We start from the raw sequence: 15,118 nt of genomic DNA, 5'->3' as shown, positions 1-15,118 counted from the left end.
CCTGGAGACGCTATCGTCGGCCCACAGCCGTCCTGAAAACAGGAAGTTGGGTTTTGCTCCAGAAAGGCAGAGGAGGTGGCTCGGTGATGTGTGTGTCTGTGTGTGTGTGTGTGTGTGTGTGTATGCACCCTGTATTCGGTGGGAGGGGGATGTGTTTATGAGCTTAAAACAAATGAATATCTCTTTGGAGCACACAGTGTTGTTTTAAGTCTCCATGGTCCTTCCACGACCCTATGAGTCCACCTAGTTGCTAAAGAAACATTGAAATGAGGCACGGCCACCAGGTGAAGTGTCACAGGAGCTTCTAGCCATCTTCGGAGGCACATTGTCCCTTTGGAGAAGAATGAATCAGCCAGATTGCGCCCCTTGTTTTCCAAAGGTTTTTCTGGTTCATCATATAGAGACACCAACAACCTTATTTTCTCTGTCTACAGCTGCTCCTGCCAAAGCAGCAGAAATGCATATAGAACCATCTGAGCTCCGGATAAGATGAGGAAAGAAGGGAATTCTGTCGATGAGATCAACCTCTGCAGATCAGGTCGCAGGAGGCCTTTCAGCCTTTGGTGACACTGTTCGCAGGCCTCCCTTATTGTCTTCCTCTGTAGGGTATTAGCAGGCATTAAACCAAGATTCGGACAAACATATGCAGAGACAAAGAAACACATTGGCAGCAGAGCTCTGCTGGATCTCTCCTGTAAATGTGAGGGTTCCTGTCATCATCAGCTCCCTAGCATCCATGTTCGCAGCGCTAACGATCGTTCTCCCTGCCATACACATCAAAAGCATAGAACGCAACAGGCACCCTTCCCTCCCCGGACGACTCCTGTTTGTTTGTGCTTGAGCAGGGGGGTGAGAACATAGCGGAGAGACAAAAGTACAAGGCCCAGGAAAAACAAGAAGGTCCAGTGCTTCTCCCCAGTATTCGTGATTTTGTTTAGTGCTCCCACCTCCTACCGTTCTCTACTGCCGTTGCTGGTCTCAATGTTGGCCTTGGCGGCACAAGCTGCCTTATTTGTCTTATTTTGGCGGATTCATTGTGCAAGTTCACTATAAAAAAAAGGGCGTAAAAGCCACAAACACTGACAACCTTCTTTGTCAGTGTGGCAGGACCCCGATAGCCCACAAAATGTAAACAAGCAGTATATACTTTGCTCGTGGAGGAATGGAACGAGAAACGGAGCCTTTGGCACTCTCTAGACTTTTCTCTCCCACGACTCTGGTTGACTCTTCTCCCTTCTGAGTGCCCCCCCCCCCCTCCACAGTAGCCATCCAACATTGGCTGGCATACAGAGGGCTGCACGGCACCCCTGGACTCATAGCCCTGTCCTCAAATGCCCAGAATTCCTGCGCTGTCATTTTCTCAACTGGCAAGTAACACGAGCGTTTAACAGCCCTGAAACATGGCATCTGGTCAGCTTTCCCAGCTCTCGCTCCCAGCAGCTGCTTTCCAGTACAAACTGGGCCATGGGCTCAAGAAAAGAGTCACCTGAAGCATTCCTGTGGATAGAGCAGAGGTGCTACTGCGTAGAACCAATCAAGGTAGCCCCTACGGATATCAGCAATGGCGTCTTGCGTGTCAGGCATCCCATGATGGGTGAAAGCAGTGCTTTAGCTACAATATCATAGATGAAGACCTTACAAAAAAGTTGTTGGTGGCTCTCGGACTTGAATAAGGCCCTTAACCCACAGCTCCTGGGGCGCTAAAGGTTGGCTGACCTTGTGTTGTGACCCCTAAGCTATGGAGAGCAAGATGGAATTCAATGAACCTGCACTTGTGCACATGGCCAATAAATCATTTGCCATTTAAAAACATCAACTAATTAAATCAATGTCACCTGAATGCCTATGGTGACTTAGAATTCTAGATTCAACTGGACGGGACACAGAGAGCGAAACATCACATATGAGAAAATGAGGCTTAAAGGACACCGACTGAAAGAAGACAACAAGCAGTCTTAGCTGATAAATACGGCAATTCTACTTGTGCTCTCTAAACTGAACCATTTACTAAATTTTCCCCTGATTTTTCTCCCCTTCTGACATGAAATGGCTTCTTAATATTTGATATAATCAGATGCGACATTAAGGACCAGGCGTGGCAACTGTTTATTCTCTGACCCCGATTCTTGGTCAAGTATGAAAGGCATCCATATGTTGCTTGTAGAGCCGTACAGACGATTTGCCAAAAAAAAAAAAAAAAAAACCCCCTCGGATTCTGTAATTTCTTCTTCTTCACCCCGATAAGCTGCAAACCAGGAAACACGTTTTATTCATTGTGACACGATGTCATGCATGGTTTGGACTCGTGTCTGTGCATTCCCGGCTGTGGGGGTAGCTTCTGCACCTCATTTACAATAACCGTATATTAGACTTAAAACGGCCATGATGAGGAATGACACCTTGGGGTCCACAGCGAGAGTGGGGGGGGGGGGGGGGGGCTGCGCCTAGGGGAACAGCGCCAGCCCCAGAAATTCCCTGCTCAGGCCAAGGAAAAGTTCCCGTACTTGGACAGGGCTTTGATGATCTCAGTGCCAGTTCAGAGTGTGTGCGCTCCAGCCCCATACATCATCACTGGCACCAAATTTAATTGAGCTGCAACACCGGAAGTCAGAGGAAACGCAGGCAGAGTGTGACCCTTTTATATTTTTAAATACTAAAGAGACAGATTAAAGCACATGGACGGTAGAACGGTGGAAGGGGCCATTGGAGCAGTGTGGCCTTTAAAAGGGTTTCCAAGGAAAAGAAACTCAAGCCCGAACTCAGAGTGGTCTTTACAGCCAGAGAGGGCCAGCGACGAGGGACGGCACACTCACACTTCGGATGCTATAAACGTGAGGGGGGAGTGAAACTGTCATGTGACATATTGAACTGCTGAAATTACACCCCAGTTTCCGTGCATTTGCGCCCCAGCTGTACACGGAGGTCGAGGGAGTGCGATTGTCATTTTAATAAAGCAAATGTTTCGTGGCTGCAAGCGGACTTTCCCACAATATAATTTTATTTCCGCCCCGTTCCTCTGCTAGCCTCTTGCCTTGGCTGCTCTCGCGGCCTCATCCTCTGCGCCTCTCGGTGTCACATTTCCAGCTTCCCTGGCTCTGCCAGGAAGGATTCCTTTCATGTCACATAACTGAAGAGTGTGTGAGAATGTGTGCGCGGGCGTGAGTGTCTGTCGGCGTCGTACATGGGAATACGCGATGAATTAGGCAGAGATGGACTTGGATGGAATATGTTTGGGGATCAAGCGCCTGGGACAGCTTACCGAGGCCTCTGAATCCCAGAATCCCCTGCGGTTCTCATCCATTCAACCATAACTCGTTTGGGGATTTCCCATCAGCCTCTGGACACCATGTGACACACCATGGTACATGCATTCAGTCGCTGAAAAACACGCCAGGTGAGTTTTGATGTATGACCACAGGATCACAGTGGGAATCGTTGCATCTGGATGCATATTGTATTGGAAACTGTGAGTCAGAGGGGAGCCTTGGACCTTAATCAGCCTGGGAGCTGAGCAGAGTGGCGTGGGTGGAGGCGGAGTGTCCGTTTCGTGAGAGCCGACAGGAGCAGTGGTGCTTATAAGAAGACGTCCTGCATGAGTGAGCTTTCCGTGAGCATTTGTGGGGGGAATCCACCCTAAGCAAACCAAACCCGAGCATGACTTTTACTTCTTATCTGCAGCATCGATTTGCACCGTCGTTGCTGTTTCCATGTTATCTACGCATCTATCGACATTTCACACAAAGCATCACCCTGCCTGCCATCAGGCAAGCGTCACAACAACTCAGCGAAACGAGAGCTGCTGGCCGAGGACTGCTGTCTCACTGCGTCTGCGACACTCGCGTTAATGCAGGTTCTTGGAGGGTCTGTACGCCCCTCCAGGCTGCGAGTTCCATAGTTTCACGACCCAAGGCAGGGCTGAATAGTATCATGGAGAGAGGGTCACGGTGAGCCATGAGTTTGGGAATGCCAGCAATGTGGTTCAACTATAAGCGCAAAATTCCGTGACGGCCTACTGGCTTTGAGGTGGGGGATGAATGGTAGGCAGATTTAACACTGGGTGTTCAGTGACTGAAGTCTCTATGTCACCAACTTCCGAACCATCCAGCTTAACAACACTGTCCACTTGTGGTGCCCTTAACATGAGACATCAAACCCAGTATTTTACAACACGAACAGGAAACATGGATGTCCAATAACCCATCCGTCGATTCATTTTCCTTAAGGAATGGGCAAACAATTGCCTGAACACAGTCTCTTTGTCCAGTGTAGATTTAGCTGTAAATTAATGTCAAATGCTTCATGAGGGAGGCCATTGTCTCCAAAAGAATGAGGCTCTGTGTTTTCACCGCTTGATACGTGTTCAGAGGAGTATATCAAATATGAACCTGCCCCAGTTCTTCAGGCCAACAATACAGGTGCATAGCAAACAGGATTTCTCACAGTTTACATTTACAGGCCTTTATCTGGCAGACTTGCAGGTCAGTGCAGACAATACGCGCCTTAAGGAACACACAAAGAGCATGGACACAGTCACACTATCAGTCATTTCATGGAGGTCTGATGCAGTGCAGCCACCTCTGTGAAATACATAAATATAACTCAGTAATGCAGGAAACTTCAACATAGAATTAACCATGAAAGACTTCAGAAATGTAGTATGTCTGAGATACAGTCAGTTGCCCTCAAAGGCAGATGAAGAAAACCTTGTAGATGAGCCAATGACAACGGTTAAAGAGACCCATACAAGTAGAGTTACTGTGGCTGTGTCATTTGTACAATACTTTCAATTCCAACTAAATAATGTTCTCATTGCTGTGCTTTCCTTGTAAATGTCAGGAACATTCCAGGGCCCTAGGCAATTACTGTGAGAATACAGTATAACGGATGTGTTCAGTTCATTTGACCATATTGTAAAAATGTAGGTTTGTAGTTGTCAGACTGTATTGGCAAGACTGGGGCCCGCAGGCTGTTAGAAACACAGAAGGGATTCTTCATACCACAGGACTCATCTGAAACTGAACCAGCAATCAGCAAGTTTTTTATTTTACAAGCCAATGAAACACAGCAGCCATTAAAACTGTTTTTCATGGTTCAGTCCTAACCACAAAGTGGGTGACAAGAATTCCTCAGTAAGGTGTAAGTGAAGTCTTACCTACAGCACAGGTGAATAGACAGATACTATCCGGCTAATGTCCTGGCTTATTTGGGGATTAGAACTAATGACAGGTGGTGCTTTGTGTCTAGATATTGCTTGTTTCTGACTGCCCATTGTAACTGGCACCAAACAGACAAACATCTGTGAAGTCATCTTCATTTATATGTGGGAGAAAAAACAATGATCGTCATCTGGTTGCTAGGGGAAGTGAGGTGTTGGTGTCGCCCATCTGGTAGCCAAAGCGGCTTCTTTCCGATGCCCAGTCCAGGAGCACAGATGGAGGGCAGTGAGAGGCCAAGTGCCACCCTTGGCTCATCGGATCAAAGTCATGCCACTTCCCACCACTTTGGCACCAAATTCCTAACATTTCACCTACCAACAACTTTGCATGTAGTCACTTGATATGCGCTGACCATTACCAGCATCCATAGTCTCTGGGAAATTCAAAAATGCTCATAAATTGACATGGGGGGAGGGGGACTGGTAAAGTTGCTGTAAAACTGCAGACAAACTAAGTCCTTCTTTAAGAATCTTTTACAGGGACATTAAGAGCTTGGCTGCCCTGAGTTGGCAGCATCCAACATGGCCAAGTTACAAAAGCTCACCTGGATCTGCTGCTCTTCCTGATACCGTGAGACAAGCAAACCTGAACCACGTCAGTAATTATACAGACACAGCCTTAGAGAGCAAGATCAAGCATCTGCTATTGCACTGAGCAGTGACAAGGTTGTCACCCATCCAGGTGGCAGTAACGTGAAAGGCGCCGTGAGCTTTGGTCTCCCACGAACTGGTCGCTGAAGTGTGAGCTGTCATCAACAGGATCACTGGGCTGTGGGGCAACGCTGAGTTCAGCCTTGGAAAGGCATGCACCTTCGTACATGGAATTAACACTTACAGCACTTACAGAATGAATTTAAAAAATCATCTCATTGCTGAGCATGCAATGACAAAATGGTCATCCTGGGTGAATCCCCAAGTTTGTTTTATGTTGGAAATTCATATCTGTACATACAGGACCAGATATTTAATTTTGTCAGATTTACAGTCTTAGTTTCAACAAGTGGGAAGGATCATTGGGAAGATATATTCCAGGCAGTAGGACGGATACACACTGTATTGCCTTGAATGAGATGAACAGATTAGAGAAGCCTGAACAGGTTAGTTTTTACAGCTTGTAGCCTGCATCAGCTACAATAGACGCTTCTGTGTGAGAGTGATAGTATGCCTTGGGTCTGATTAGGCACTGACAGGATTCCCAGAAAGACACACTGGTCACAGCATTACTCATATGCAGAGAAAAGGTACTTTGATCAGTCTTACGTAGCTTAACAAATGGGGTTATTAACAGCATTAATATGACAACACAGCACTGATCAAATTCAGGCCTCAAATGTCTAAGCTGTAAAACATTTTTTACAAAAAAGTTACTCAACATTCGTCGAGATCCTCTTGAGTGCCACACCCCCTCGTTTGGCTCATGTGAAATCCCTGTGTCTTCAGCTGTTTCTAGTTGTGTTAATTAGTTTGGTGTATTTAAGTCTGTATCAGTATATCTTTCGGCAGTCCGGTCATTGACGTCAGTCCTCACTGTGTTCCTCACTGTGTTCCTCACTGTGTTCCTCACTGTGTTCCTCACTGTGTTCCTCACTGTGTTCCTCACTGTGTTCTCCGTTAATAAATCCTACTTTTCCCTCGACATCCTGGACTCCTGCTCCTCTGCTTCATACCTCCACTTTGCAACACCAAGCGAAATTCTCAACTTTATTTTTAAGATAATTTCAAAGTAACGATTCTAAGATTTTCTAGAAGAAATCTGTTTCCGTAAGACTGGTATCACCTATGTCTGGTGTGTCACATGTAAGACCCATCTATAATCAGTTTGATATAAAAACAAACTTTTCACAGGAGCCTTATTGATAAAACACGCTTAATGAGGCTTGGTTGACTGTAGTATGTTTCGGTTAAAGCACGAGTCGGAGGCGGCCTTAAGCATGGACAGTGTCTGATATTGATGTAGAAGAATCTGAGAAGGACGAGATTTGAGTTGTATGGAAAAACACCCAGTATCACATCACAGAAAAAAAAAATGCTACGGATGGAGAAGATTCTTTGTGATTGTGATTTTTGCTGTGCTTGTTGATGTTTGGTTAATTGCACTGTTTCAACGGCTGTAGCTAGAGAACCCACAGCATCTACCGGGCAAGTCCTGGAAAGAGGTATGTGATAAGACAAGGGATGTCAGCGCTGCCAAAGGCATCATGTTTCCCAGAGTGCTCAGCACCTGACCCCGATATCATCTGCAGAGGTGTGCTGTAACTGGAGACAGCTGCGCCCAGTGGTTTGGGCCCACTAATGCATGCCATTTACTTGCGTCAGACATGCTCGGGCTGTCAATATCCCATTCGCAGTGTACCATAGCAAAGGTAAGCCAGGATGGAATCCTGTGACGGATGCTACGTGAAAAGAATGAAAGCTTCAGCTCACCTTGACCATGGTGGCAGGGCATTCCAGCGTACAGGTTTGACAGGATGAACATTCAGGCTGCAGTGTTAATCTCAATGGAAACATCTAACATATGTCATTCTCACCGCAACAGACCAGTACCCGTAAATAAAACATTGCTGGTTTTAGAAGACGGTTCACCAACTGTGGTTTAGTTACCCTTCGTTGGCTTTGGTGTTCTCCCAGACATTTTTGACCCCAAATCGGCCTGCTAGGAAGCTCAGTATTTCTTTTGGTAGCAGGATCAGTCTTTCCGGGGCGAAGGAATTTTTAGCATATTTAGCTAATTTAGCTTTGCGTAGCTTTCATTTGGGTGACATGCTTGAGAAAGCGCGACAACAGCACGCCTGCCTCTGATGTTGAAGACGATAGCTGAGCTGAACTTGGGTTGACTGCTTACTTCCATTATAGGGCTGCGTCCATCCTAGTTCTTTTGGTGCTGCGTTCTGTGTTCTCCGTGTGTGTAGTGGTTTGCAACAGAAGAAGAAACAACAGGCCAGAATACAAAAGGGCCCATTTAATGCTCAGCTGAGTGGATTTGATCTGAGCTGTTGTTGGTGATGAAGGATCAGCCTGTGTTGATTTATTTTTTTTTTTGCATTCCAGCATAAATACTTACAGTTTGATGTCAGTGACTGTCGGATATGCTGTGTGATCCAGAAAACCACGTGGAAGGACTCTGCACCCATGAGCCATAGGTAATCCCATGGGTATTCAGGACTGCACCTTGTTTGCCAAGAAACTCCTGGAGTGGTTTTGTCTGCCTGGCTCTCCGCCCTCCGTCTGCGGAGGGCTGGTCCTGATGTCACTGACATGTCACAGCAGCCAATGGGAGAAAAAGTTGAATCTGACATTTGGGTAGAGCCAATGGGCAGATAGAGTCCAGCTTATCTTTTCCAGGAGTTCTTCAAAGAGCCTTGAAGTAGTGAACAGCAGACACAACACTGATGTGCCCTGACAATGATGTTAATAGCGGCTGTGGGCAGTAGTGGCTTAATGGTTAGGGAAGCACGCTTGTAATTGAAAGATTGTAGGTTCAAATCCCCAACCAGTAAGGCACCACTGAGGTACTTTGAGCATGGTACTGTCCCCAAATGCTGCTCCTTGAGCGCTGAATTAGCTACCCCTGCTATGTCATGATGTCACATATGGGTTAAATGCTGTGGATTCATTTTGTTGTTGTGTGTTAACAATGACCACTGATCACTAAATTCTAAAATAATCTTGATTGTCTCTTTATAAATGAACAAGTGAGGTTATGACATTGTTAGAACCCAAACATTTTTGCTACACTGATAGCGTAATTGGTCACAATGTTGGGCAGAATGAGTTGTTGGGGATTTGTTGGGTATTACACAGTAATGAACTGAATTCTATGACGGTCAGAGGGCTGATCATTTTGTACGAACTCAAGGGTAAAGGATGCAGCCATGTGAAATGCACGCTGAACCAGAAAGATTGAATATTCTGGAACGGGAAATGGTCAAGAGTCTCTTAACAGCTCCACCGTCCCTCATGCAGTTTTCATTTGGAGGGGGGGGGGTCTTTGTAAAAGGGGGGGGGGGCTTCCTGTTCTTTGTTGCTGATTCCCACACTGCTATATCGCATTCTCCACTTAGCGGCATGTCAAGTGTTAGAGGGAACCTCGGAAAATTGGACGGGGGAGCACGTTGTTTCAGTGGGATACTCCTACGGCTAACCTGCCAAGTTCAGCTGTATGACTCCCCCTACTGTGTAAATCCCTGGGCAGGGGCTGGGGGCCGGAGCTGCTTTTATACCTCGGATCCAGGTCTGAGTGGCTCCCGCAAACATGCAGCTGTACAGATCGGATGAACTGCGAGTGAGTAAGTTGCCAGTGCAAAGCAACAGAAATAATTTTGCATTTTATACAAAGTATGTATTTCTACATAAAAACCTGCCCCCTCCAGAAAATTTGAGGTTAGCACTGTTGCCTCACATCACTAGGATCAGCGTTTGAGTCCCCACGATGGCTCCACGTGTGGAATTCCCATATTCTGCCTGTGTCATCGTGGAGTTTCCTCTAACTCCCCTCCCCCAGTACAAAAGCCTGCTGAGGTGAGTTGGAATTACCAAATTGGCTGTAGGTGTGAATGGTACGTGCCCTGTGATTGGTTGGTGCCTCGTCCTGGGTTATTCCCTGCCTTGTGCCTGTAGTCTCTGGGACAGGCTCCAGAAATAATAATTAATAATATGAGACTCTCCGCTGACTTTGCTAATTGCTGGGCCACTGCATGGCATTGACTAATATATTATATGTATAATAGAACACGGATCCTCATTGGGCTCGTTGTCACCCACACATCCTATGTGTTTAATTTACATAACTGCTCTCCCACTTGCCTCGTCCTTTCTGACCCTCCAGCTGTTGTAATTCAATTTACATTTGAGTCTGCTTAATGATTTTATTGTCCCTTGTAAAATGTTGCTGTGGTTTAGCACCTAGCCCCAACGCAAGATTGCAACAGAACTAACGCATGCACCCCAGAGCTTACAAAAGCGAGGACAAATATTTTGCGGCAAGCTACCACTTGCAGCAAGAACACATGCAAAACATGAGCCGCAGTCCAAGGCGTCCGCACTCGGCCAATCAGATAAGGTAATTGCAGCGTTTATTGCGCCTCTGCGGTGCGGCGGTCTGGAGGAGAAGGATGCTCCCAGGACGGCAGCCGATCACTGGCACTGGCGACATCCAGTTTATCTCTGCTTTCCCTGCGGCATCCGTGTGGCCAAGGAATGTGCAGTTTTTTTGTGGGCTCCCCCCTTAACCCCAGTGAAAAAATTGCCCTCCTCTCCCACAGCCCACCCCGGCAGGACGCACCCCACACGCTGGGTCTCACACGACGGCCATGTAGGTTATGAAGGGAACCCACAGGCGGAGTGAAGGGAACGCGACAGCTCTCACTGCAGCTGAAAATGCAGCCTGCACCTCTTTGCACGCTCACCCCATACTGCATCCCGTGCACCCTGGGCCGTCTGCTTCCGCAACCAGCGGTGGATCAGGATCGCCATCCGTCATATTTAACACAGTGCAAACATTGTGTCAGATGCGTTATATTCTGTATAAGAAGATCTGCAGATAACTTAAAAAACACAAAATGATTGAAAGGGGAAAGAAACTCTTGTGTCTTATGTCATTCACCTATTATGCAATGCAGCTGGGAGCATGCCTGCCTGGCGCTAATAATGGCTAAAGCATACAGTGACCCCTCCATGCCCCCGCCCCCCCAACATGGATGCTCCTGTACTGCTATCCTCCTCACGTGTGTCTGTGTGTCCCTCTTTTTATTATTATTATTTCATTCATCTCATTCATCCCACTTGAGTGAACAGTCACATACCACCGGCAGCCATCGTGACTGTGGAAAGGCAGTGCTGAATTTTGCCCCCCTCCCCCCCCCCCCCACCCTCCCCAGCGTGGATAATCACTACCTCTGAGCCTCTCGCTGACCTAATGCTCCTCCTATCGGGAAGTGCCGCAACAGGGAACTGGCTTTCCCAACAAATAACGGACGAGTGTTGCGCACGGGGGGCCGACTTCCACAAATTTGTTTTGCAAATGCTCTTCAGGTCCCAGTTAAACTGCTCAGCTGAATGGTGACCAGGCATCTAAGGCTGACTGCAAAGTGCAATTTGCACCTTGTGACATCATTAAATCTGCAGATTTCTGCATTTAGCTCATAGTTCGGAAGCTACATTAAGTAAAATATTATTATTTCGATATTTTAAAACCATCCCAATATAGGATGATATAAATTGCTCTAAACTGTCACGTACGTATTTACTTGTGACAAATTTTATAGCTTTTACGCTTAATGCATGAGAGCTGAGTATGAAAATCAGTTTGTGCTTTTGCACAGAATCATGAAAGTGATGTTTTTGCAAATATAATTAGGAACAAACCTTAAGCACTGGCATAGGGTTATGATGCCTTTTTACTGAGAGACTCGGAACGGTGTTTCCCGATGTGCTAATTTGTCAGATAAACAGTGTTTTAAAATTCCGCAGATGTCTTTTGAGCACCTTCACAGAGTTTCACAGCTCATACCTAAAAAGCATGTCTGATCTTCAGAAATTTAAAAATTTTAAGAGCACAGAACAAGTGCATGCATTTTTATTGACTTTCTTTTGACGAATAACCATAAGCTGTAAATACACACCTGAGGCATTAATGCATTTCTGCGTCTCACCGTTGATGGACAAAGCAGCCCCCCCCACACAGGCACAGCTTGGACACAGAATCAGAGACGAGCAATTTTGTGAGCAGCGAGCAGTTACCCCCCCCCCCACGCACCCCCCATGTAGGTGAGAACAGAACCAGATGGGAAATGAGATAGTCTAGTGTGGACAGTGTTACAGTTCTGTTATTCAATGTGCCACCACTCCAATTAGGAGGCCAGATAAGCGGCTGCACACGCTGCCTTCTCATAATAAATGGTCACTCTTGCTTCCCGTGGCTGCGACCCACGTTCTGTCGTGTAGATAGGTGCGCTGCCACCGCAGAGCCTCGACGTGGGGCCGGGCTTCTCCTGCTGATCTGGCCACAGGAAGCTCAGGCCCAGAGACACGGGCTGATAAACGGAGGCCGCTTCCTCTTTCTGGCTAAATCACCTTTGCGGCGGAACAGGCCCTCTAGGTTGTGCACTCTTACATAACCTCTGCTCGCAGCGGCCTTGCCCATCGCGGTTTGGGCCCCCCCTCCTCCTTCCCCCAGACTCACACACTGACACACAAAAACAAGTGCGTAGCGCCGGCCCTGCCGCAGGCGGGCGAAGGGGGGGGGGGTTTGCTTACTCACACAGCTCGGCAGTTCTGAGCTAGCCGTTATCCCCAGCACTTAACCCCTGTCTGCCATCTTGAAATTTGAATTGGGAGAACTATTGCTAACTGTTAGCGCCTTTTTCAGCTGCCCCAGGGGGCTGTGTCTGTCTGCAGAGAGTCCTGGAATAGGGCCTCCTCTAGCTCCATTCTCTCTCCCATCAGATCCCATATAGTTCCAGGCTCCCGTTCGGTTACAACCCCGTCATAAATACAGTGACCCCTGCACATCCATGGGGATTAGGGGTGGAACATCCCTGTAAACATAATACCGGGGCATTTATAAAACAGTAATTTACCCTGAACAATAACATTAAAATCTATTTACCACCAATTTAGAAATGAAAAATACTGCACTACACACTTTGCATGTCAGATTGCTTTCCTCTCTAGATCTAGATAAATTATGCCCCCGTATATACAAAGTTACTACTGTGTGCACTTCGGACCCATTAAAAATGCTAAATTAACGGCACTGAAAAGTTTAAAAGACAAGAGAGCAGCATACCTCAGCCAAAACGTTTAATATTAAAAATAAGGAATGCACCAACACCAACAAATATTATGTAACACTAATGTTTATATATTGTATGATTTTAAGTGATGCAAATCATTTTCAGTATTGTTTTACCCTACATATTGTCTGCATTATTCAGCAAGCTCCAAAAATATTCCCATTTTCAAATTTGAAAATCTGGACGGCCGACTGTACAGTTGCTTTAAATCACACCAACACGTGATTTTTCTGCCACCTAAGGACAGTTAGCTGAGCTTGGCTGCAACATGCACACCTTTTCTCGTGCTTACATACCTGATCCAATTTGACCTGTATGGTTAACTTGTATACTTAGCGAATATGTAAACAGAACAATACACTGCCTTGGATATCTCTGTCTGTTTCTGGGAAGTGGAGTTGGGGTTGGGGGGGGGGGCTTTAAATAAATAAATGAATACCACATTTTGATTGGTGTTGCTTTTGGCTGAAAGCACATCGTGAAGATCGTTTTTGTCAAGGCTCAGCTGAAGGGAAACACGTTTAGCTCGGGTGCTGATGAATGCTATCTGGGCAGATAAGGTCCCGCGTGCCGATGGTTTCTGACACCGCCGCCCCCCCCCTCCATGCCCCCTTCTTCACCACACCTCAGAGCCAATGCCTGACTGTTGTACCATGGCAGTGAGTCCTGTCCTGCATTGCCAGCCACTCTTCCTGTGTAACGTCAAACCTTGTTGCCTTTCCAAAAAAACTAATCCCAGAACCGTACCACAAAATAATGGTTTATTTGTTTATAATTTGCAGAGTTGCTGAGGTAATGAATATTTCTGGTCCAGCTGTACCAGGGGTAAGCAGTCTTGTGGTCAGTGCATGGGGCATGTGCTATAAACTGGTACATTGTCTCATCTCCAAGATACAAAGATGTCTGGTGCTATTTCAATATCTGTAGGGGCTCAACACAAGCTATGATCAGTCATAAATCAATTCAGAGATGAGCCCCTGGTCCAGGGATGGGGGGGGCCGGGGGGTCTTTGAGGGGTCTGTTAGGTTCAATAAATCCCATTCCTGTACCCAAACAGACAGTGTGTTGAAGCCCTGCACAGCTTGGTGCTTTTCAGATTGTTTTTGTAGAAGCCAGGCGTATTTAAATGTGCTACATATACTATCACATTATAATTCCTATTCAGGGGAGGGTCTCTGACAGCTTAAAAAAACTTTAAAAACTAAAGTGCAGCTGATGTGGGGCACAAATGGAAGGCGGTGGGTCTTTACCAATTTTGTTGGGCTACAACCTCTAAGGAAAGGTGGTCCACGCTGGGGGTCTCTTCAAAAGAGGTGTAGGATAAGCAGGAGGAAGGAAGAAAACAGGGAATTATGGGTCTTTTGCATTTGATAATCACCCCTGTCTTACGTCTTATGTAATGTTGAGGTTTTTGACCAGTGCGTGGAACTGCATTAGTCGGGCAAGTGCCTGTGGTCCAGAGTGTTTCATAAGTTCTGGCATGGTGTTGTCACATCCTGCTACCTTGCCACACTTCAGGTCCTGCAGAACCTTTTGTTCTTCATGGGACCTCAGAATCTGCCGCACAGACTGCTAGGTAGGGGAAGTCGGGCAGCATGAGTAAATGTTACCATTTTATTCGTGACTAAGAGGTTTACGCACATTTATAGACAAGTCAGCATTGTGTTTCTTGCCAGATGCTTTGCATGGAGAATGTCAGCTTGGACATAAGTGGCACGGCTGTGTTTTACTTGCAGGAGCGTAGGGGGGGGATCTTATCGCACAGAGGAAGCCCTCAGCTGGACTTTTCTTATAGGGCATAACAGGGATTTTAGCTGAAACTTGCAGTCAGGTCTGGTTTGCAGGCTGGATGATCAGCCATCCGCAGACACTGAGTGAATGTGTAATTGTTTAAGGATTCATCCAGGTAAAACACATTGTTTTGCCTTGTAATGTTGTGTTATTTTACCACCATAGAAATCATTGCTTCTTCCAAAGAGGGCTAGAGGCTTTACTTATCTCATAAAAATGCTCAGCCAATCACAAAAAACGTATCGTTTTTTCGGTGTCATATAAAACTCCGTACTTTTCTAACTATTTTTTGTGATTAAGAATCTATAAAACTACAACA

Source organism: Brienomyrus brachyistius, chromosome 11 (assembly GCF_023856365.1).
Source record: "Brienomyrus brachyistius isolate T26 chromosome 11, BBRACH_0.4, whole genome shotgun sequence".
Classification (NCBI taxonomy): domain Eukaryota; kingdom Metazoa; phylum Chordata; class Actinopteri; order Osteoglossiformes; family Mormyridae; genus Brienomyrus; species Brienomyrus brachyistius.
The sequence above is the reverse complement of the archived record's forward strand: the minus strand, read 5'-3'. Positions refer to the sequence as shown.